Genomic DNA, 23,104 nt, shown 5'->3' on the forward strand with positions numbered 1-23,104 from the left:
AAACAGTTGAAATCCTAACTCCTGTAGTAGTGTATTCTTCAATAAATCACTTAACTACTCTGTACCCCTTTCCTTATCTGTAAAATGTAGGAAGCATCCTGTGCTTCTGGGGTAGAGACTTCTTGGGTCTACCAATGTCTGATTTCTATTCTTTCTACGGACAGCTTGGAGGTATCTTCTAGTCACCTTTGTGGTTGGGTGTGGTTGTGTGATTAAATGAGCAGATGTGACGTGAACCATTTCAAGGTATTAACCATAAAAAGCTTTCCATAATTGTGTTACTCTTCCCTAAATTCCTAGAACCTAGACTACTGGAACAAAATGGAAAGAGTCTGACTGCCTGGATAACTATGGGGAAGCAAAGCTTCTGCCTCAACTTACATCCATTTATTCACATATGATGTGAGAAAGAAATAAAATTTTATTTTATGGTTCTTTATTTGAGCAGTATACCCACCACTTACCACACACAGCTGTTGTACAGATTAAATGAATTTATACGAAAATGATGTGAAAACTGTACAGTACGATATAGCCCCAAGGTATTATTATTTACAAATAATATACAGTGTCTCCTTGTATCAGATTTGTGGCCCTGCTCAATATGCATGCTCTCATAGCAAAAAGGAAAGTGTACATTAGGTGGAGTCTATTGTCATTACCCTTTTGCCCCTTCTGCAACTCTCTTTCCTTTGTCACCCTTATCTTAAGTATCCATGCTCTCCCAACCTCTCTTGATGCCAGGTGCCTCCATTGAGTTCAATGATCCAAGTGGAACTCCTTCTTCAGACCTACTTCTATCACTACTTCAAAACAAAATTAACTAAACTCCTTACAGGGAAAGATGCCATTTCTACCTTAGAGGCCCTTACACTCGGTAGGTACTCATTTAGTACACATTAATTGGGTGAAACAGATATATCTACCCTCCCAAGGAACACATCTTAGTAGGGCCTTATGGGAATATAGTACCAAACCCAAAGGAGGAGTATAAAAGAGACAGTTTAGGAACCAAACCAGACCAATGGGTGAAATGAGTAGCATATCCAAATCATGTAAGAGAATCAATTGTGTATTTTATCTATAGAACAGGTAGCTTTGAGCTATAGAGCTATAGCTATAGAGTCCCTGAAAAGTACAGACTTAACTCAATAAAAAACTTGTGCTAGGAGGCAGACTCTAAGCAGAGGGAAGGAGCTGTCCAAGGTTAAAGAATGTGGAAAGAAGGAGGTCAGAATGAAGCCCGTATTTCCTGCCTTCTAGAGTTATACTCAGACCTCTTAGGCTCACTGCTGTCTTGGCCATAACCAAGGGCTTTGGGAAATTTCCAACCTTATTCTAGCATCTTGTATTTGACTACAGCATCAAGGCAAGCATTCATAAGTAGGTTGACATTGTTTATTCATTAATTCCACAAATTTTTATTAAACAATAGCACTTTACAAAGCTATGAAATACTTAGGTACAAACAGAACAAAATATGTGCAGAATCTGAAAATTCAAAAACAGTAAGAAATTAAACATCTAAATAAATGGAGAGATATATGATGCCCACGGGTTAAACGATTCAAAATTATTAAGACATCAATTTTCCCCCAAACTGATAAAGGACTTGTATCTATAACATAAAAAGAACTCTCAGTTACAAAATAAGACCTCAATTAAAAATGAGCAAAATATTTGTACAGATGTTTCATAAAAAAAATATATGGAAGGCAAATAAGCACATGAAAAGTTGCTCAATTTCATTTTCATTAGAGAAATGCAAATTAAAACCACAATAAGAAACTACTAGACCCTATTAGAATTTTTTTAGTGCTATTAAAATACCATTGACTATACTCCCTCTGCTGTATCTTTCATTCCCTTACTTGTTCATTACATAACTGGAAGACTGTACCTCACACTCCCCTTTACCCATTTTGCTAATCTTCCTATCCTCCTTCCCCCTGGCAACCATCAGTTTGTTCTCTGTATTTATGGATCTGCTTCCACTTTGTTTGTTTATTTGTTTTGTTTTTTAGATTCCACATACAAGTGAAATCATATGGTATTTTTCTTTCTGTGTCACATTTATTTAATTTAGCATAATATCCTCTAGGTCCACCCATGTTGCTGCAAATGGCACGCTCTCATTCTTCTTTATGGCTGAGCAATATTCCATTGTATATATGCACCACATCTTTATCCACTCATCTATCAATGGGCACTTGGGTTGCTTCTATATCTCAGGTATTATAAATAATGCTGAAACAAACTTAGGGGTGTGTATGTCCTTTCAAATGTGTTTCTATTTTGAGTAAATATTCATAGTGGAATTACTGGGTCACATGGTATTTCTTTTTCAGTGAAGAGCTTGAACTCTCCTTACTCTGAGATCAAGACTCAAGCTGAGGTCAAGAGTTAGATGTTTAACCGACTGGGCCACCCAGGTGCCACACTCTTTATAATTTTTTGAAGGAACCTCTATACTGTCTTCCATAGTGACTACACCAATAGAATGGTTTTTTAAAATAAAAACTAAAAATAATGGGCACCTGGGTGGCTCAGTGGTTGAACATCTGCCTTTGGCTTAGGTCCTAATCCCGGGGTCCTGGGATCAAGTCCCGCATCGGACTCTGGCAGGGAGCCTTGCTTTTCCCTCTGCCTGTGTCTCTGCCTCTCTGTGTCTCTCATGAATACATAAATAAAATCCTTTTAAAAAAACTGACAATAGGGGATCCCTGGGTGGCTCGGCAGTTTGGCGCCTGCCTTCGGCCCAGGGTGTGATCCTGGAGACCCGGGGTCAAGTCCCACGTTGGGCTCCCTGCATGGAGCCTGCTTCTCCCTCTGCCTGTGTCTCTGCCTCTCTCTCTCTGTGTCTCTCATGAATAAATGAGTAAAACCTTAAAAAAAAAAACTGACAACAAGTGCTGGTGTGTATGTAGAGCAACTAATCTCTCAAACATTGCTGGTAGGAATACAAAATAGTACACTTTGAAAAAGAGTTTGGCAATTTCTTATAAAATTAAACACACATTTACCATAAGATCCAATGATCTGACTCGTAGGTTCATGCAATAACTTCTGTATTCATAATGTCCCAAAACCAGAAACAACCTAAAAGTTCATTAACTGGTGAACAGATAAACCAACTATGGTACACAATGGAATATATTCAGTGGTAAAAAAGAAGTGATATACATATGACACGAATGAATCACAAATGCATTATGCTAAGTGAAGGAAGCTGGACTCAAAAGGCTACATACTGCAAAATTCAATTTATGTAACATTCGGAAAAGGCAAAACTATAAGGACAGAAAACCAATCAGTGGCTGCCAGAGGTCAGGGCTGGGAGAAAGGACTAACAACAAAGAGGCATCAGGGAATTGTGGGAGGTGATTGTGGTGGTGGTTATACACTACATGCATTTGCTAAAACTTACAGACCCATCTACTGAAAAGAGTGTATTTTACTGTATGTAAAGTATACCTTAATAAACCTAAAAACAAAATATCAAAACTAAAACTATAAATAAAAATAATAAAAACATATTTACTGAGTATGAACCTACTATGTACAGGTCCATTGTTATGAACTGCTTTGATAATAACAATGTAGGATAATTCCAGCAATTTATTTTGAAATGAGACATTTTTCTCAGCAAGGTACTAGAATGGAGGATATAAATATGGTGTAGGCATGGATTGCACCCTCAGGTTGCCTAAGATATGGATAGAAGTAATGATACAGCAAGACAGAATTAGGTAAGTGTCAAAAGGGAGGCATAAATAAAATGCCATGGGACTTCAGAAACCGGAGAGAATACCGAATACTAGAAAAACAAGAGAAGTTTTCATGGAAGAGATGGCATTTAGTTAGGTGCTGATGACAGGGAGTGATGATTTTATTGTTGGATAACCAATGTTTATCTGAAAGTTTTCTCCTGCAAGTTCTCTTTGATCCACCTGACAACCCCGCGAGATAGGTGGGGGAGGCACTGTTCATCTCAGTTTCAGTTAAAGTAAGACTCAGAGATCAAGTTCCTTGCCCACACTTAAGTGGCAAAGTCAAGGCTTGAACTTAGGTCTTCTGAGAGTTTGGTTAATGCTCTGCTCCATGGTACACCTATCCAGAAGAAAGTCTCTGCCTTCTCATAAGGGAAAGAGACAGAGAGACAGAAGGACAGAGACTGCTAATGGTCCATTTCTACCTTAGGATCTCTCCAAGAGAAAGGCCCACTCCTAGCCTTTCTGGACAATGCGAATACCCTACCAGACTAACATGCTTATTTGGGTCTACTGCATACAGAACAAGAGCCAGCAGAGTGGAGATTTTTCTGTGGCATTTGTTTAAATTCATTGTTTAAAGGTCTCAAAAATATCCTTTATAAACAGTAAAAAAGCAAAAGCCTTGAAAGTTACAAAGATAACACTGACTACCTCAAATGCATGGTCATATACATAACCCTGAAATTGTTTAAGATGTGTCCCCAGACCTTGTAGGGCAAATTAAGAAAGCCGCGCTCACTCTTGGAGGGAATCAGATCCTCAAAAGAAAAAAGGCTATTCCAAGAAGCCTCCCTGTGACTTGAAGAATACCTGTTCACACACCCCACCTGGCTTAGCCATGACTCACAGAGCCCTTTCTTCATCAGCCCTTCACGCATTTGGGAATTTATCTGGCACACACTTAACAAGTTCCTTACTTTATCTATGTGCTAACTACTGGGCTAGAGATCATCTTTCTCTAGGGAAGAAACATATTACCAGGGAGATGTATATGGCCTTGACATTTTGCTGCCATCTCCATCTTTTTTGTCCACTGCAAACTTAAAAAATAAAGAGATAGTGTCATTATACACATCAAGTTAGTTAACCAAAAATTTCCTGAATGGATACTACCTAAGTGCTTATAATGAGAGGTCCTAGTCCTAGAGTTGCTCACAGGTAATTTAAACATCCCTCATTGGCACAACTGGAGAAGCAACTTCCTCCTTTCTGTGCTCTAGTTTTCTCACCTGGATAAGAGAGAGTGAATTTCTCCAGCCATAAAGCTGTTGTCATCAAATATTCATTGCAAGCTTACCTGGCGCCAGGCACTAGCCTTACAAACACCATCACATTGAATCCTCAGAGCAAAGCTGTGAGGCAGCCACTCTCCTCCCCATTTTATAGGTGAAGTCACCTGGGCTTTAGAGGGATCAGGGATCATCCCACTCCCTCACCCAGTGAGGGACGAAGCCAGGATTCAAACCCAGGCAGTCTGGCTCAGAGCCCCTGCCTGACCCGAGCCCCCTGTAGGAAGGAATGTGGGCATCAAAGGAGCAGGGTGCTTATAAACAGTGTTTAAATCATCTGAGACAGATTCTTCCACAACCAGCTCAACACTAGGCAACAAGAACATCAAGAAAGGCAACAGGAAAGAAAGATGATCTATGTTGCGAGGCCCAAGAGGCCCTGCAGGGTCACAGTTATTTCAACCTTGAGATTTCAGAACCTGAATACAGCTGGTTTCTAGCCTGGATCAGACCCACATTTTCTCTGAGGATCTCTAAGCACCTCCCCCCCCACACCCCAAGTCATCAGAGACATAGAGAAGACAGGGAAGCAAGGCCAGGCAACTTTTCTGGGACAAACAAGTGGGAGAGCCAGAAGGGAAGCGTTCATGTCTAATTCCCCAGCTCCCCATGTTAAGCCCCACTCTATTTTTTAGGGTCCCTCCTTAACACAGCATACATCTATCTATTTGCAGAAGAAGGGAAATTCCAATGTGTGCAACCGAAGAGGGTTTCTTGCAGAAGGTTTCCCAAAGTGCCCCAGTTTGATAACACTCTCTCATATCTGTTAAAGTGCGCGGCAAATGTTATCATCTGAAAGCACCTGGGGCAAGGGTACCCCAGTTCTGAGCACTGTAAATGGGCTACGAAGAAGCTTCCAATGACAGCACATCAGCGCCTCACCCTGTAATCAGGCTGAGCTGCTTGCAAGTAACTGCTACTACATTCTTCTCTTAAAGGGGCCTGACTCCAAACAGCTTGGCAAGAGCCAGGGGCAACAAGTGCTGCCAAGTGCCAGCTGTTCCTTGCGAGGCTTGGGTGTGTGGCCAGCCTGGTGGACACATAAGCCAGGAGAGGTCATCTGAAAGGTGTAGAGAAGTGAGTGGTCATTGCTAAAATAGTCTGTAAGTAACTGCAAAAAGTTGGCCACGCCTCAATGTTCCCTAGTACATGGTGGCAATACTCCTCCATTCAGCAAGGACTTGAGCCAGCTTCCAGAAAGAACCAGAGGGTGGCACACAAGGGATTGAGTGCCAGAAATAGTAGACTAAGGTGACTTTGACGTGGGGAATTGACCCAGGCAGTGCGGTCTAATGGTTAGGGACATGTGGTGTTAGACTGCCACGAAGGACTCCCTGGCTGTGTGGCCTTAGGCCATCTATTTCAACTCTAAGCCTCCCTTTCCTATGTATAAAGTGGAGTTAATAATAGTCATCACCTTACAGCACTGCTGTTTGGATCAAATGAAATAACATATTTAGGGTCCTTAACAGAGCATCTGGCAGAGAGTGCAGCCCTGAATACGTGTATGCCAGTAGCACTGCGCCAGGTCTCTCTCTGGCTGCTTCCATAGCTTGGAAGAATGAATTGTTAGCCTCTCTTTGTGCTCCAGTAATAAAACAGCAATTAGTCTCTCCTCTGCTTGTGGCACTTAAAAGCTGGGGACATGCAGAAATTAAGGGATTTTTTTTTTTAATTTAGAGAGAGAACTTGCACTCGTGTGAGAGTGGAAGGGTGCGCAGTGGAGGGACAGGTGGGGAGATGGAACGGGGAGGGGTGGAGAAAGAGAGAATCTCAGGCAGACTCCATGCCCAATGCCAAGTTCAATGTGGGGCTCAATCTCACAACCTTGAGATCATGACCTGAGCTGAAATTAAGAGTTGGACATTCAATGGACTGAGCCACCTAGGTGCCCCCAAAATTGAGGGATTTTAAAAAAGTTATCAGAAATGTTATCCAGGTTTTATATGGTATCTACAGGGGTACTGGCCATCTTACACTTTGGGATATCTGTGTAGATCCTTTAAATGCTGGATGATAGATTTCTGAGTAAACCAAGCAGGCTGTGCTTCTACACTTCTCAAGGCTTTCATGGTGCCAGGAGCAGGCATAAGAAAGCAACCATCTCCCATGAAGTCCCAGACACGGGTATAGAAGAGATACTCAGAGGAAGGATGCAGAGTGGTCATGCTGTTGCTGCTCAAGACTTGTCATGTGACACCCTCCCTTCTTCTTTCCCTCCAACAGAGGGGGAAATGTTTTTACTCCACTGAGGGGAAACAACAAATCAGTGTCTGAATGTTTGCCACAATTCTTCACAACAAAAAAAAGCAATAACTTCCTTCCTTTCTCATTTCTACTTAATCACAGCTACGTCATAATCCCTAGCTTCTCATCCTAGAAAAAAGGGGTGGGAATGACTTTCTGCTGAGAGTTACTATAGGCTTCAGGCTTGTTCCAGTGGCTGCCTTCTCTGGATGAAGGTGGTCAAGCCAACCTGGGAAGCTGGGCTCTGAGAGAAGAGTGGGTGTGTCTATACAGGAGAATGCTGCCTGGCTCATCTTGGCAGCTTATCCTCCATGGTCAGTTGCAGGCTCAGAGTATATCAACATTGACTTTTTTTTGGTAAAGATTTTATTTACTTATTCATGAGAGACACACACAGAGAGAGGCAGAAACATAGGCAGAGGGAGAAGCAGGCTCCCCCGATGTAGGGCTCTTTGTGGGGCTCGATCCCAGGGACTCCAGGATCACCCCCTGGGCCAAAGGCAGATGCTTAACCGCTGGGCCACCCAGGAGTCCCAACTTTTTTTTCTTAACATACATGTGCTCATGTGCCTTGAGCCAAACCATTCCACCACTAGCATCCCATCCCAGAAGAGAGCTGTTTAGCCTGCACAGGACTACTATTAATTAGGTTTATTTCCTTTCAGCCAACCTAATATGTTTTATTAGATTATTTTTAATTACAAAAGTGATGTCTGCAGGGCCTTTAGAACACCCCAACAAAAAAGGCTGCAGTTGAGATCCAACAATAGCAGAGCATACCTGACCTCAAAACTACATCCAAACTGGGGTTTCGCAGAGAATCCTCATGGGAACATGTGATGGCTATGCTCACCAGGAGCTGCTTAGCAGGAGTCCCACTGTAAAAGTCATGGGCTAGAAAACCCAACCTTCCTTTATTTCTACAGAGTCCCTTGATCACCAGAGAATGAATGCTCTCGGTTGTGAACTGTCCACAACTATTCCCATCCAAACCCTCTCCCTGCATTCCATGCAGCCAAACCACTGGCTACTCATATGTGAAGGGATCAGGTCCCAACACATAACAGATATTGTTGTATCTTCAACAACAGACATTTGTGGAATACCATCATAGAAAACAGGAACAAAAATAATAATAATCATATTGTGAGGACTTAGTATATGGCAGGCTCTATGCTAAATGCCTGGTATACATAGCTCATTTCATAATCAATATACTCATGTGAGTGGTTTTCACTTTCTTCATTTTAAAAATGAAGAAACTAAAGCTTACAGAAGTTAAGGAACTTGCCCCAGATCACAGAACCATGAGAAGCAAAGGATAAAGTGTGACCTACACTCGCCTGCCACTAATCTGACAGTGTAACTTTTGGGTGAATTGCTGCTAATGAAAAATTTCAACTTTGTGAACAGCCCACTAATTCACATTAACATTTAGCAAGGCTTCAATCGAAAAGAAACATGAAGATGCTGGGGTTCCCCATAAGCACCTCCTATTTATAAAAGTCAGATTTAGTATTCTCCTATTCCCCATCCTATTTCTTCCAAAAATAGCCAAACATTTCCAAAATACATCCAAACTGTGTTCCAGGGATCCCACCTAATCTAAGACGTCAGCGTTTAGAAAGCTGTCTGGCTCCTGTATTCTCTGTGTGACCACAGCATGCTACTTCAGAATAGAGAAGAAGCTGCTGTTCCTAACAGGCCTGAGCAGTTCAGGTCACTAGCCCAACCAGAAATAAGACCTGTTGGTCCCAAGTCCTTGAACTGTTGCTCTCACTACATATCATAAATAATACTCCCTTGTTAAAGAGAGAGAGACAGATGGATAGACATACATGGAAAACAAGCAAAACACTGGGAAAATGACAGATCCAGAGTAATCCGTAACCAAGCCAGCCTGGGACTGCCTGTGTGAAAGAAACCTATAAGTCCGCTCCCATTATCTGGGCTTGGCAGAGCTGGCCCACTCCCCTAAATTATCTCTTTTTGTGCCCCACACAGTTTGCTACACCCACTGCATGTAGACACCCTTATCAGAAAATACCCACTTAAGTGTTTGCCTTTGAACAGAAGTTGGTGTTTAGCCCGCCAAATGTTGGTAACTTTATGTATGCTTATTGGTACGTATATTACAAACACAGACATGAAGCTCACGGACACAGAACAGGCACTGACTGCGGGGCACACGAGGCATGGGTCCCCAGGAACTGCCCACCTACTTACAAACTGTAAATCGGGGCCCTTCAACTGAAACACCTGGCACTCCTGTCCTCTCTGTGAACTAGAAATTGAGGAGAACAAAAGTTACTGCTCTGAATAATTCGCATTCATTCATTCCATAAATATTTTCTGAGCGTGGTGCTATGCTCCTAACATTTACCAAACTGTAGGATTCTGGAGATGAAAAGATTGTGACACTAGTCTTAGGAGGCAGCAGGATCACCTATCTTCCAGGCTTACTGAGAGGTAACAACAGCCTTTGATGGCATGAATTAATTGGTTTTTGTTTCTGTTTTTTTTTTTTTTTTTTTTTTTTTTTTAGGGATCAATGTTTCCTATCCATGTATCTAATATTGTGAAATGACCACCTGGATGATCAGCAATAGGTTTATCTACTGTCTTCATTTTTGAATCAGATTATTTTTTACTCTTTTTAAAGTTTATCATTTTAGCTAATATGTATTTTTAAGATTTTACAATCCCAAGATCAAGAGTCTCACACTCCATCCACTGAGCTAGCCAGGTGCCCCTCATTTTGTTTTTTTTTATTGTGTAGGTGTTTGTTAAATATATTTTGCGGTCAGGTATTTTGGGCCAATATTGATTTCTAAAAAAATACACTCTGCATTTTATGTAAAGTATGCAGACCATGAGTTAAGATAAAGTTTTTAATGGCTTCATGGTTCTCTAAATATTGAAAACCTTCACTGTAAAGCAATGTTGCAACCACAGCCTAAGCACCTAGCGAAATACGAGATGCTACGTTCCTGTATCACCTGCTGTGATCAGAATGAAAGCAGAGAACTGTTACTCTGGACTGTGGTAAGTAACTTGATTATAATGCATCAGGATGACTGGAATTCTCTTCTCCCTACACAGAGAAGCCTGATCTCAACAACAAAACAAAGCCTACATGGTAATTAAAAACCCTGCCCCAGAAGTAAAGTGGGGAATGGACCTCATTCTCCTCAAATCTTTGGAAACATCAGAAAACACCGGGGATGGGAGAGAAAAGAGGAGTTTTAAGGACCCTCAGAGCTGGGTGTATGTACTACAAAGCCCATGTGTGTAAGGGTTAATGGGCCTCATACTCTGCAGAGCATGTTCAGCTAAAGGGATCTAGATAATGCACAGCTGCGAAAAGCCTGTGCAGGTACCCGAGTGGGGGTGGTGTAGAGCCTACGCTCCTGCAAGGGCAGCTGAATGCACAGGTTATATTTGTAGCTGGATGAAAGCACAAGGCAGATAAACGTGTGCACCTGTGTTGTGGCAGCTGATTAATTCAATTAATATTTATTGAGCACCTGCAGGGCTCATGGAACCATACTGTGGGAAAAGGGAGTATCCTTTGCCTTGAAAAAAACTCATGATCTTATTACGATAAGACAATGACAGGGAGATAATGTAACTGATTATGCTCAGGTACTATATGAACCATATACATGCATGGCTTATTTAAATTGGGTCTAAACCCGTCAGAAATGGCCTTTGTCTCATTGATCCTTCACATTCTTGAATGCTGGCAGCAAGAAGTCAACTCAACAATCAGACTCTAATCTCCTCTAGCATTTTGCTTGTGAAAGGGACATCAAGCACTCAAGTGATAGCCTCAGAGCAGAGAAACCTGTGCGTTTGGAGAGAGAAGCACTTGCCTCGATGTCTAAGTCCAGGCTGGTCCTCAACCAGTCTACTAAGCTACTAAGAACTCATCACCCATGAGTAGAGCCTCCATCCTGACATTACTTAACCACCATAAAAGCCACTTGTCTATGTGTAGAACCACTTCAGGGTGTGATCTCCCTAGGTTTTCACAGGCTTTGCAGCCTTGAGCCTAACCAATTTTGAGACAGGTATCCAAGTCCTCAAAGCCTCAGAAAGCTAAAACAGAAATTCACTAAGAAACAGTGGTCCAACAGATCTGTGAAGAGAGCCCAAGCTGGCTGCTGGTCATCTCTTCTGAAAAAAAAAAAAAAAAAAAAAAAAAAAAAAAAACATCCTAGCCACAGGAGGTATGTTCTGGCCATATGAGAGAAGGTGGGCAGAACATACCCACAGATAGCCCTTTTCCCAATATAGGGTCTTGCTCAGAGGACCCTAATATGGTCATCTAGGGCAGACTTTCCTTTTTCTTTCTTTTAAAGATTTTATTTACTTACTCATGAGAAGACAGAGAGAGACAGAGAGGGAGAGAGGGAGGCAGAGACACAGGCAGAGGGAGAAGCAGGCTCCATGCAGGGAACCGACGTGGGACTCGATCCCGGGACTCCAGGATCACGCCCTGGGCTGAAGGCAGGTGCTAAACCACTGAGCCAGCCGGGCTGCCCTAGGGCAGACTTTTCTAACCAGTGTCCAGTAGGCATTGCAGAGTGGGTGGATGAGTAGAGGAATGCCTATTCATCAACCCCTCATGTACCTGCCAGGTTGGCTACAGCTCCTTCAAGTCACAGTGGCTTTGAGTCAGAACATCAACTTAGAAATGGAAAGCCGGGGCTGGGAGGAACCACCAAACTCTTTAGCCCAAACAGCAAGAAGAGAGTCTGTGATGAAAGCGCTTACTTCCATGAGTTAACTAGCCAGCTGGTGGGAAACACTGACCTATTATTTTCCCTTCCTCTTTAGGCCAGATTCTAAATAAACCACTTGAAACTCACTCACTACAGGAGTTCATGCCTAAAGGGGCATCCCACCCACTGCTGTTGTATCAACCAGCACAGACCGGCTCTGTGGTGTACCTCGTTTTCTTCACTGTAATCCTCTCCATGGCTGAGACAAAGGGAGGCACTCCACAGGGCCCTCACACCTCCACCTGGTCCACAGTCCCTGACCAATGATCATATACATTCTTTCCCTTCAAAGTGCTTTCATCCCGCTCATCTGTATCCTCACATTTACACTAATCAAGTTAAGATATTTAAGGCCACCCTTAAGCCATGAAGGCTTCCATGACGCTTTTTGATGATCTCTTCTGGTGACTCACAGCATCTCATTTATATGTTTGAGGTTTTGCTTTCATTCTTTTACTTGCTATTCAAATATCCTTTTTTTTTTTTAATAACCAAATGATGGTTCCTCCAATTTTACCTTCAAAACAAAGATAGAATTATAGGCACATACTTAAGGAAGTCACTTTTACGCTTCTTGCCTTTTTCCCCCCAAGGTTTTTGTAAGAGCAACTTCGGGTTTCTAATAAAATTAAGAGGACAGTAGAGATTTCCCATACGCTCCCTGCCTCCACACAAGCATCCTCTTGTTTTTTAATACCACAATACAAATACCTTCACAGCCTTTTATTGTGGTTTCCATTGTAAAATCACATTCATTTTCTTTGCTCTTGTTAACACCTACTCCCAATTCCCCTCTTTCTTTCGAACTAGGAGCTCCCAAATGAGACTCAACCCTGAGTAAAGAGCTAGCCAGATGTTCACAGAGGATGACCTCATTGCTGGCAATATTTTCAATATTGTTAGTATAACACTTAGTCATTTTTAGTTCATGGTTTAAATAAGTAAAGACTATGGCACAGTAAGCCTTCTCTGATATTCACCTTCATTGCTATTATTAATAAGCTAATTATTATGCATATTATAATTACTGAATTACAAAACTACAAGAGACCTCCACAAATTAGCCAGTCCTTCATCCAGTCACCTACCAAGATGCACAGAGTCCAACGCCTTTGACTTTATTTACTACTTTCTAACCTATGATTCATCAAGGCAGCTTTTGGTTTAACTATAGCTTTTAAGAGAATTCCAACATTTTTGAATATGTATTTTGAAATTAGAAAAATGGGGAAAAAAAGGGCTAGTTGTTTAATAGCCACCCAAAACTCTTGACTTATATCATGTTCCTGTTAAGAAAAAAAACAATTGATATTTAATGAGTACCTACTACATACAAGCACCATGCTAGGTAGGCCTTGTGGAAGATAGAGTTTCTATACTCACAGAGCTTCTAGGCTAATTTAAGAAACGTAACATGGATCATAAAACCTTATCTGCAATAATTCTGATATTCAAAAATCTCTGAACACAGATATTTGTAATTCATTTGGTGTCACTATCCTGAAATTAGGCTTACACTCTTCATTTATCTTCCTTTGTATAAATATCAGCTGTACTACAAAAATAATAACATGTTTCATTATAGGACGTTGCCCCAAACACTGTGTAATATTAGATCTAAAAGATTCTGAATTTGAAACACATTTTCTACTGGCTTCAAATAAGTTGACCATGGACCTGAAAACTGACCCAAGAAAGAAAATGATACTAGCCAGTTACTCCACCCACTGAGTGAGGGATTAGGCAAAAGGCGGGTTAGCCTGTTACTCTCATAGTTCTCAATACCTCTAAAAATCTAAAGTGACAAATGAGCATCACAGCAATATCTAAATTAACTTAGTCCCTTGAAAAGAGATAGGGACAATAAATAGAATTGGAAGTTTCAGCCCCATTTTATTAAACCTTGGACCTAACTCAATCCAGACAGTAATATTTATGCATCTCCTCTTTAAGAGTAGAACTTTGCTTTTTCACCTATTGAATGGAATCTTCCCCCTCTAATATCAGGGATTCTCATTGCAGGCACGAAGATTAGGGCCATTCCAAGTATGAAGTCACCCTCAGAGTAAAAAGTGGGACCTTTCACTGTTTTCATTAACCCCCTTTTTTTTTTAAGATTTTATTTATTTATTCATGAGACATACAAAGACAGAGAGGCAGAGACACAGCCAGAGGGAGAAGCAGGCTCCATGCAGGGAGCCCAATGTGGGACTCCTGGTCTCCAGGATCACGCCCTGGGCCGAAGGTGGCACTAAACTGCTGAGCCACCCAGGCAGCCCCAACCAAGACTCCCTTTTGTTGCCACTGTAATCAGGAGGCCTGAAAGAGGGGCTTTGTGGTCAATTACTTCCTGTTCACCTTCAGCAGTAGCTAGAAGCCTCTGAGATCCAGTTTTGACTTATGGTGCTGCGGTTTGCAGACCCGAAGTCTAGAGTACCAATCCATCTCATGCCGTGAAGTCTCTATGACTCCAAGACAAAGTTTAACATAACCTGGACTCTCTTGGGACCCTCACTCGGCACATGGCAGAGCCTGAATTTACAGCTGGGTTATTACATTAGACCAGGAGAAATCAAACAATAGCCACTAACCTGTTTTGGCACAGTCTGTGAGCTAAGAGTAGATTTTACATTTTTAAAGGATCGTAAGACAAACAAGAATGTGACAGAATGTACGAGATGCACAAAATCAAAAACATTTACAGAAAAAGTTTGCTGACCCTGCTCTCTCACCCGCAAAGAGGCCTGGGAGAAGGATTTAATGTTTGTGTGTCAGATACCATGAGTCACTGCATATGGTAGCAGGAAAGGGCCTCCCCAGACCCTCGGATGATTTTTTTAGAATCCCACCTTGGAAGTCTCCAGCAGGATTTCAGAACTAATTCAACCTCAGATTTCCTTCCTTCCTTCCTTCCTTCCTTCCTTCCTTCCTTCCTTCCTTCCTTCCTTCCTTCCTTCCTTTCCTTTTTTTTTTTATTAAGTTTTATTTGAGTGAGAGCAAGAGCAAGCCCAAGGAAGGATAGGGGCAAGGGTAGAGGGTGAAGCAGACTCCCTGAGCAGGGAGACAGATGCGAGCTCCATCACAGGACCCGAGCCAAAGTCAGACACTTAACCGACTGAGCTACCCATGAGCCCCTAACCTCAGATTTATTTTCAGAACAGCCCTCTTTTTCTTATAGTACCTTCCGCCCAGCACACCAATATAGAACACCAGCAAACATCATTAGGCTTCAGGTCCCTCACCCAAGGCCCACCCACAAACCAGGCTGCACTCTGAGCCCAGGACTGAGCTGTCACCATAGCCTTGGTGAAGGTGTTGGCATCCCCTTCCCTAAGTGAAGGTTCTGATTGTTGGGAGAAGCCAGAGACATAGAACACCAGCACTTTATATTTTCTTCTCATTTGTTAGGCTTCCTTCCAGTCTGTGTGAAAATGTAAGTAAATAAAGGTTTTTCTTGTTCTTTTTTTTTTTTTTTTTTTGCAGTGGTGCCCCCAGCCTTCCTTTTTCCTCAATGGCCTCCTTTCTCAAGGATGCCATCATCCTCTCTGCTCCCTCCCACCTCTCCGGTACTCTTGTCAGACTCTATTTTGAGGGACTAATGACAGCCGGAGTTTGATGTGCTTCCACCCTCATTCAACAACATGACAGAGAACCAGAAGATTAAATGTGGTCTTTGAGACACTGGAGAGAGAAGTATTAAACGTGGGACTAAGCTGGCCCTGATCTGGTCATCGTTCTGTCTACCTACATGTCATACTCTTCATGAACCTGACACACCGCCCTGGTAATAATCTACTTCTCATAAAAATGTTCAGAGACACCCTCTGCTTGCCCTGCTGACAAGTTTGGGATTTTTTCCCTTCCAAGGACAGAGAATCCTATTAGACTTAGTAATTAACACAAAGAGTTAGATGGATGGTTTTCAAAAGTCTTTGTATGTTATCTCACTAATAGAAAGGAAAGGGATTAAGAGCCAGGGCTCTGGAGCAGATTGCTGAGGTTCAAATCCCCACTCTGCCACTAATTAGCTGTGCAACCTTGGGCCTTGGTTTCTTCATCTATAAAGCAAGGATACTAACATCACCACATTTACAGGGTGGTTGTGAAGATTTACACATATGAAGCTCCATATATGTAGAATACCTAGAACAATGCTTAGCACTTAGAAAGAACGCAGGAAATGCCAATTAATATCAGTAGTAGTAGGAGTACAAGTCTGTCCCTCAATCCCATTGTTTTGAGCTCATTCATTATTTTCTTTAAAAAGCATATTCATGAGGCAGGTGGGTGGCTGAGGTAAAGTGTCCAGCTCTTGACCTCTGCTGCAGTCTTGGTCTCAGGCCTGTGAGTCCAAGCCCCATGTTAGGTGCCATGTTGGGCATGGAGCTTAATTAGGGAGAAAAAAAAAAAAAGCATGATATATGCCAGGGACTTTGCCAGGCATGGGGGTTACAAAGATGATTAAACCTTGTCCCTGCCCTCAAGAGCTGGCAGTTGAGTGTTTGAGACAGTCATAAAAACAGGCTAGGCCCTCATGTGGAGAAAGAGAAATAGCCAGGGCTTTCCAGGAGCACAACAGAGGTGGCCTTCTGCCAAGGTGGGTAGGTAGGAATCAGAGATGAAAACAGGAGTCTTCCAGGTATAGTTGAAGGAGATGGAGAAGAGATATGCATGGCTAGTAGGGGCATTTAAAATAAGAGGAAAGCATACACATGGCAAGGAAGGGAGAAAGGCAGGAAGGGAGGAAGGAGGGGAGGGCTTATTCATGGGAACCTGCCAGGAGTGTGATGAGGGCTGGGAGACAAAGGCCACATCCCAGTCAGCCTTTATGTGCCATGCTAAGGGAGCTGAGCAGTGGGGAGTCTGTGAAGGGTTCTAATTCTAAATGGCCAGAGTGGCTAGATTTGCCTTCTAGAAAGCTCCCTCTGGCAGGGTGTATGACAGAATTGATTTAAAGGAGAAAGAACACAATTATAAGCAGGGAAAATGATTAAGATGAGATGATAGTATTTGGGACAAGAGATGATATGAACCTGAGTTAAGGTTTTGGTTAGTCAAGATGGTGAGGAGTGTTCAGGTTACAAAACTATTTAAGGTATTGGTGAGCCAGTAGGAATAGCAAGTTAGAGGAAGGAAAGCATCCAGAATGACTTCTCCATGTTCAGTGATGTTGGATGGTGGTTCTACCAACCAGGATGGCAATTACAAGAGAAGGAGGTTTAGGGGAAGGAATGATTCAGTGGATCGGAAATCTGTATCTAGTCCATACTCTGTGATAGCCCTGGTATATAAGTTAGATATGCAATCATGAAACAAAACGGAGAGGGCTCTCTGCTCTCATGGTGCTTTCAGCTAGTGGAGAACACAAAGAATTATTACAAATAATTTACAAATAATTTATAATTTACGAATTGCAAAGTGCTACAGAGAAGAAGTACACATAGTAAACAAAGGTTAACAGGGAGGTCTCATCTAGCCTGTAGGATGGGAAGTCTCTCAGAAAAAAGTGGCCTTTAAATTGATACCTATGGGACAAATATGGTTTAGACAGGCAAAGAATGGGGAAGATTATGTGTAGGACAGCAGTAGCAATCTCAGACATCCTATGGGATATCCAGGTGGAAACGCTTAGCCCAAGGCTGGATATCCAAGTCCTGGGAAAACAGTCTGGAAATATTTAGAGTCATCAGCAATAGGTGGCAGCAAAAACACTAGCAGTAGGCAAGATTATTCCCAAAGAGGGTATAGGGTGGCCAGGATGAGGCTAAGGATAGACTCTCAGAAATCCCTTCCTTGAGATATGCTAAGAAAAAGGAGCCAACAAAGAACAAGGCAAGTCAGGAGATTACCACGTCTGGGTAATCACTGGTACCACTCAGGGAGTGACCAGCAGACCCACAGAGCTTTAGTTCACAAGTGGTGACAACTGTGAGAAAAGTTCCTGTAAAGTCATGAGGGCACAAGCCCAGTTGAAGTAGGGAGTAGCATAAATGAGGACAAAATAACATGTAGCACATTCCTTCGAAATACTTGATGGGACTTTGACAGTAGGTAGACAGAGATGCAGGACCAAAGGACGGTTTTACCTAATAGGAGAAATTCAAGTTTGTCTATAGGCTCTAGGAAAACATCAAGAAAGAGAGAAGGCTTGAAGACTCAGAAGAAGTTGGGATCTCTCACACAGTGGAAATTGAACAGACTTTAACACTTACCATTGGGCAAAAGCACTCAATAGCTTTCTGGATCCTTGACTGGATATGGTTCATCCACTCCCGCCCCAGAAGGTACAACTCTGGACTCCCTAGACCAGTTATGCCTAAGCTGGTCCTATAGAATTTTCACTAGCTTGACCAGGTCCAGAAAGCCACATGGGTGGGAGGAAACTTCAAATTCCCATCGCATCCTCCAGGACGCTGGGAGACTCACTTGCCCTTAATTAAGGGGAAAACCGAGAAACTCAGTAGTATTTCCTAGTGAACAAAACAGAGCTACCTTGGCCCAGAAACTTTGCTACAAATGAGTTCTCTGTGAACAGAGAGAGGTGGCAGAGAAGGACTACCAATACCCCTCAGATGGGCCTGGCTCTGTGATGGCCTCTCTCAGGAAGTGGCACCTGGCTGAGATCCTCTGTGGGGCCCTTGCCCCTCATTTGTGGCAACTCGCCAGAAAGCAGGAGCCTCTCACAACCACTCTGTGGTCAAATGACAGCAGGGCCTCCTGGAACCAGTAGGCTCCGTGTGGAAGACAAGGGCAGCCCAGCCCTGATGCTCCACTAAACAGGCAAAGGGCTTCCCAACCAGCACAACACTTTGAGGAACGATAAATAAACCCCAAAAGCATCAACATCTTGGAAAAAGCTAAAAAAGAAGGAAAGGGCATGTGCGTGCATGTGAGAGAGAGACAGGCAGATGGATAGACAGACAGCCAACAAGGTGCCTATGAGAAGAAAAAAGTCTGGACAGTTCAATAGGGGTGTGCTAACATACACTCTGGCCTATTGCCAAAAGGGAACTTACTCTAAATGCTATACTTTATGAAATACGAAAATAACTTTCTAAAAAGTTATTCTTCATGGTTTGAGGAGATGAAAAAAGAGACAGATTATATTAGATGAGGTATTTCAATCACAAGGCATCATCGTTCCTTGTATTCTAACATGACATAATTGGCTGAAGAGAAATGTGAGCTTTTCTTAGTAAGTGACCTCCAACTTGGATTTTCCACACAATTCCTCGTGCAGCCACTGGTGCCACAAAACCCACAACCCCCCCCCCCCACACACACACACAACAGGGCAAGAAAGCAGGGGTCTATGGTGAGTGCACGCCAGCGGGGGAGGAAATGCAGTAGTTCCTTCACCACCAAGACTGCCTCAGAGGGGACCTCCTGAGCCCTACCCCTTCCTGTCTTCTCCCAGCATTACCACCCTGCAGGGCTGGAATGGGACCCTGGTAGGCCTGCACAGGACCACCAAGAGAATCGAAGGGCTGGGGCGCTGGGCAGAGCTGTGGAAGCACTGGCCGAAGCCCAGGCTCAGGCCAAGGAGTGCGGCCTGGCAGATGGCAAGACACACTCAGCCCAGCTGGCTTTGGAGCCACCTTGCCTGGTTCAGGGGAGGGAAGAAAAGGAAGCCATGTGCTAATGCTGGGGGCTGTAGCTGCCACCAGCTTAAACAGGCAAGATGTAGTAAAGCCAGGGAGGCTGTCTCTCTAGGCATCCTGCTTCAGGAGCAGACGGGACTGCAGTTGTTTTACAAGGCAGCTTCCCCTATGGGAGAGGAGCTTCCTGATGCTCATGTTACAAGGCTGGGCCAAGAGCCCTTCCTGAGCCTCCTCACCTGGGCTCTCCACAGTTTGCCACCTGAGAGGGAAGATCCGGTGGGAGGGGAGCAGAGCCATCGCCAAGTTCTTTCCCTCGGCACCAGACCATCCAACTTTCTCAACACTGCTGACCTGCCTCTGAGCCATCTGCTAAGCAAGCTCAGCAGGACGCCCCTCAAGGGGCTTAGCCAAGTTCAGCAAGGGAGCAAGAGTTGCTGGGTTTGGAGGGGAAATTTTAGTACTGCTAATAACTGGACTCTTTGGGCAAGTCATTCCTCTTACTCACAGAGCCTTCTTCCATTTGGAAAGAAAGAGATCATACTACCCAGCCTTCCCCAAAAGGATTAGAAGGAGCAAACTTTGCAAAGAGAATGCCTTTGGTTTTCTAATCCCTCCATCCAGGTGATAAAAGGTTCCCAGGGTTTGTTCCTATTCATACAGGAGTTCAAAATATCCTAAAAGAGAATGCTCTGCCTAAAGGCAGGAGTCCTCAAGAATTTGTTCCCTTATGGGCACAGAGGGATACTTGGCTCCAAGTATGGGTGAACCACTACTGAGAGGCCCCAAGGAACAGTGGCAGGAGAGATGAAAAGCAAGCAGTAGCAGTTGTTAATATGCTGTTGTTATTGGTATGTTGATCTTGGATGAGTTCACCACTTCTGTGTGGGGGGAACAAAGTTCTTAATTTTCCTTTGGGACAATTTGAATCCATGTTCTAATTTCCTTATCATTTGTCCATATGGTCCCATGCATCACCTTGAGGGATTAGCACCAGAAACCAATAAACAAAGGCTACAAACAAGCAACTCCAGAATGCTGAGTGTGAAACCCAAAAATGCAGCATGCCTTCTGCAAGCAACCGGGATACACAGATTTGATAATGAGGGTACGAGAAAACCACCACCATTACAATCTATGACAAACCCTCACATAAACAGAGAAGTCTTTGCTTAGAAACCCTTTGCTGCACGTTTGTGGCAATGATCAAACTACAAAAAGTATTCCTCAACTTAGCTGCTAGACCTCAGAAAAAAAAGGATCCAGCTTCTGAGAGTCATTTGGTGTCAATGAAAACAGCTTTTCTCTGAAAAATACTAATTACTACCAACACAAGGGACTTCAAAGAAACATCTAAATTTTTGTTTCGTTATTGTACTTACTACTGCCAAGAAGAAGAAACGTTAAGTGGCAAAAATATTATGTTCAAAATTTTACATCATTGTAGGGTTCATTTCTAACAGGATATTCGATGCATTGATTCTTTGACCCCTTATAACATATGAGAGTAGCTAAAAATGAACATGTTAGCTAAAGAGAAATCAAACTACAATGCCAATAGTACCTCTAATTTTTGCTCACCTACCATGTGCCAGACATCTGACACATACTTTGTCCAGTCCAGGGCACAATCCTATCTGCAAGGTGGGTACTGCTACCTGAATCCTACTGACAAAGAAAATGAAGATCTAAAAGATGAAATTATCTGCTGAGGCCACGCGGCTAGTAAATGTCGGAACCTGAGTTCAGAGCCAGGTCAGGCCATAGCCAAAGCAGGTCTCTCTCTGCCACACTACAGGGCAGGAGTTTCCACTAGAAATGAAGTCGCCTGGCAAGGAATGGAAATTTACTATTCACAGTGCAGTGAACAGAGGGTAAAGATAAGTACCAGGTAACATAAGGCAAAGGGGCAGCTGTGTTAAGCTTGGTTTATATTTAAATCCTTTAAAGGGTAGGGTAAGTGATTTGGGGAAGCAGATTTAATATATTTTGCAGATGAGACGACTGGGGAAGCCAGCAGATGTTAACAAGGGCACGATCTAGAGAAACTGGAAACACGAGCAGGGGATAAAATGAGATCAAAGTCAGGGGCGGTAGGAGGCCCTGCTGCGGGAGGGGAAGGCTTGCAGAGCCTGAACAGCACACAGGTGACAGCAAGTGAGAACTACAGGGGAAGCTGCAACTGGACACCAAGTTAGTAAGAGGAAGGAAGGAAGGAGGGAGGGAGCAGAAGAAAGGAAAATGCAGAAAGCAAAACAAAATGGCAGTGTAATTTGGTCTAAGTATGCTTTGTAAAAGAAGGCTGGTGCCTGGGCGTTTCCTGGGAGAAGGCACAGGTGACTTTCCAGGCTACAGGAGAGAATGCAGCTCTGGAGTCATGAAGATCAGCTTTCCATTTCCCAACAAACTTTGGTCTTATTTTACAAGCCCCCTTATTTTTTTTTTAAGATTTTATTTATTTATTCATGAGAGACACAGAGTAGAGAGAGAGAGAGACAGAGAGGTAGAGACAGGCAGAGAGAGAAGCAGGTTCCATGCAGGGAGCCCGATGTAGGACTCGATCTGGGGTCTCCAGGATCAGGCCCTGAGCTGAAGGTGGCGCTAAACTGCCAAGCCATCCGGGCTGCCCTATAAGCCCCCTTAGCTTGAACACACCATCTACTCCAGCAGTTTAAAACCGGCTCCATATTATTGGGTAGAGCAAAGATACATATAGGCAATCTAATTTAGCATCATTTAAAAATTGGTTAAATAAAATATGATCTTCCATACAACGGAACAATTTTGAATGAGGAAAATCTACAAGTATGTACATGTGAAAAGATGACCTTATGTATTGATGCATAAAACAATGTAAGTTATTAAATAGTATTCATAATATAAATATTTTTCTGAAAAATAAAGAGTAATCATATGTTTTATTAATATACATATTTCTTAAAAGTTGGAAGAATATACATTAAATTGTAGTGAATGATTGTCTAGGAGATAATGAAGGGGGGCTGACAAGGAGCTTTCATATTCTACCGGTCTGTATTTCTGCAATTTTACATTTCTTTAAAAGATTTTATTTATTTACTCATGAGAGACATAGAGAGGCAAAGACATAGGCAGAGGTAAAGGCAGGCTCCCTGAGGGGAGCCCAGTTCAGGACTCAATCCCAGGACCCTGGGATCACAACCTGAGTCAAAGGCAGATGCTCAACCACTGAGCTACCCAGGTGTCCCAAAATTTCACATTAGTAAAACGTTGTATTACATTTGTAAATAGAAAGGAAAAGGAGAAAAATTTAAGTGTCCCTGAAAAGACTATAAGTAAAAAGCTAAGTCTCCCACCTCAACTCAAGGACAAAAGGTAAAACAGCCAAAAATGTAAGTCAGATACTTCCTGCTTATTAAAATACTTCATAC

The 23,104-nt window shown here is 42.8% G+C and overlaps 1 protein-coding gene across 3 annotated transcripts in view; it reads right to left on the reverse strand.

The window, feature by feature from the left end:
- SPTB (spectrin beta, erythrocytic) overlaps nt 1-23,104 on the reverse strand; it is a 146,364-nt gene that overhangs the window by 79,765 nt on the left and 43,495 nt on the right. The window contains exon 2 of one of the 3 annotated variants that reach the window (XM_072838918.1): nt 9,536-9,593. The exons of the other annotated variants lie outside the window; for them this stretch is intronic. The gene's annotated coding sequence lies outside the window, so the exon portion shown is untranslated. The remainder of the gene's footprint in view (nt 1-9,535; nt 9,594-23,104) is intronic. 3 annotated transcript variants of the gene reach the window in all.

Source organism: Canis lupus, chromosome 9 (genome assembly GCF_048164855.1).
Source record: "Canis lupus baileyi chromosome 9, mCanLup2.hap1, whole genome shotgun sequence".
NCBI lineage: Eukaryota > Metazoa > Chordata > Mammalia > Carnivora > Canidae > Canis > Canis lupus.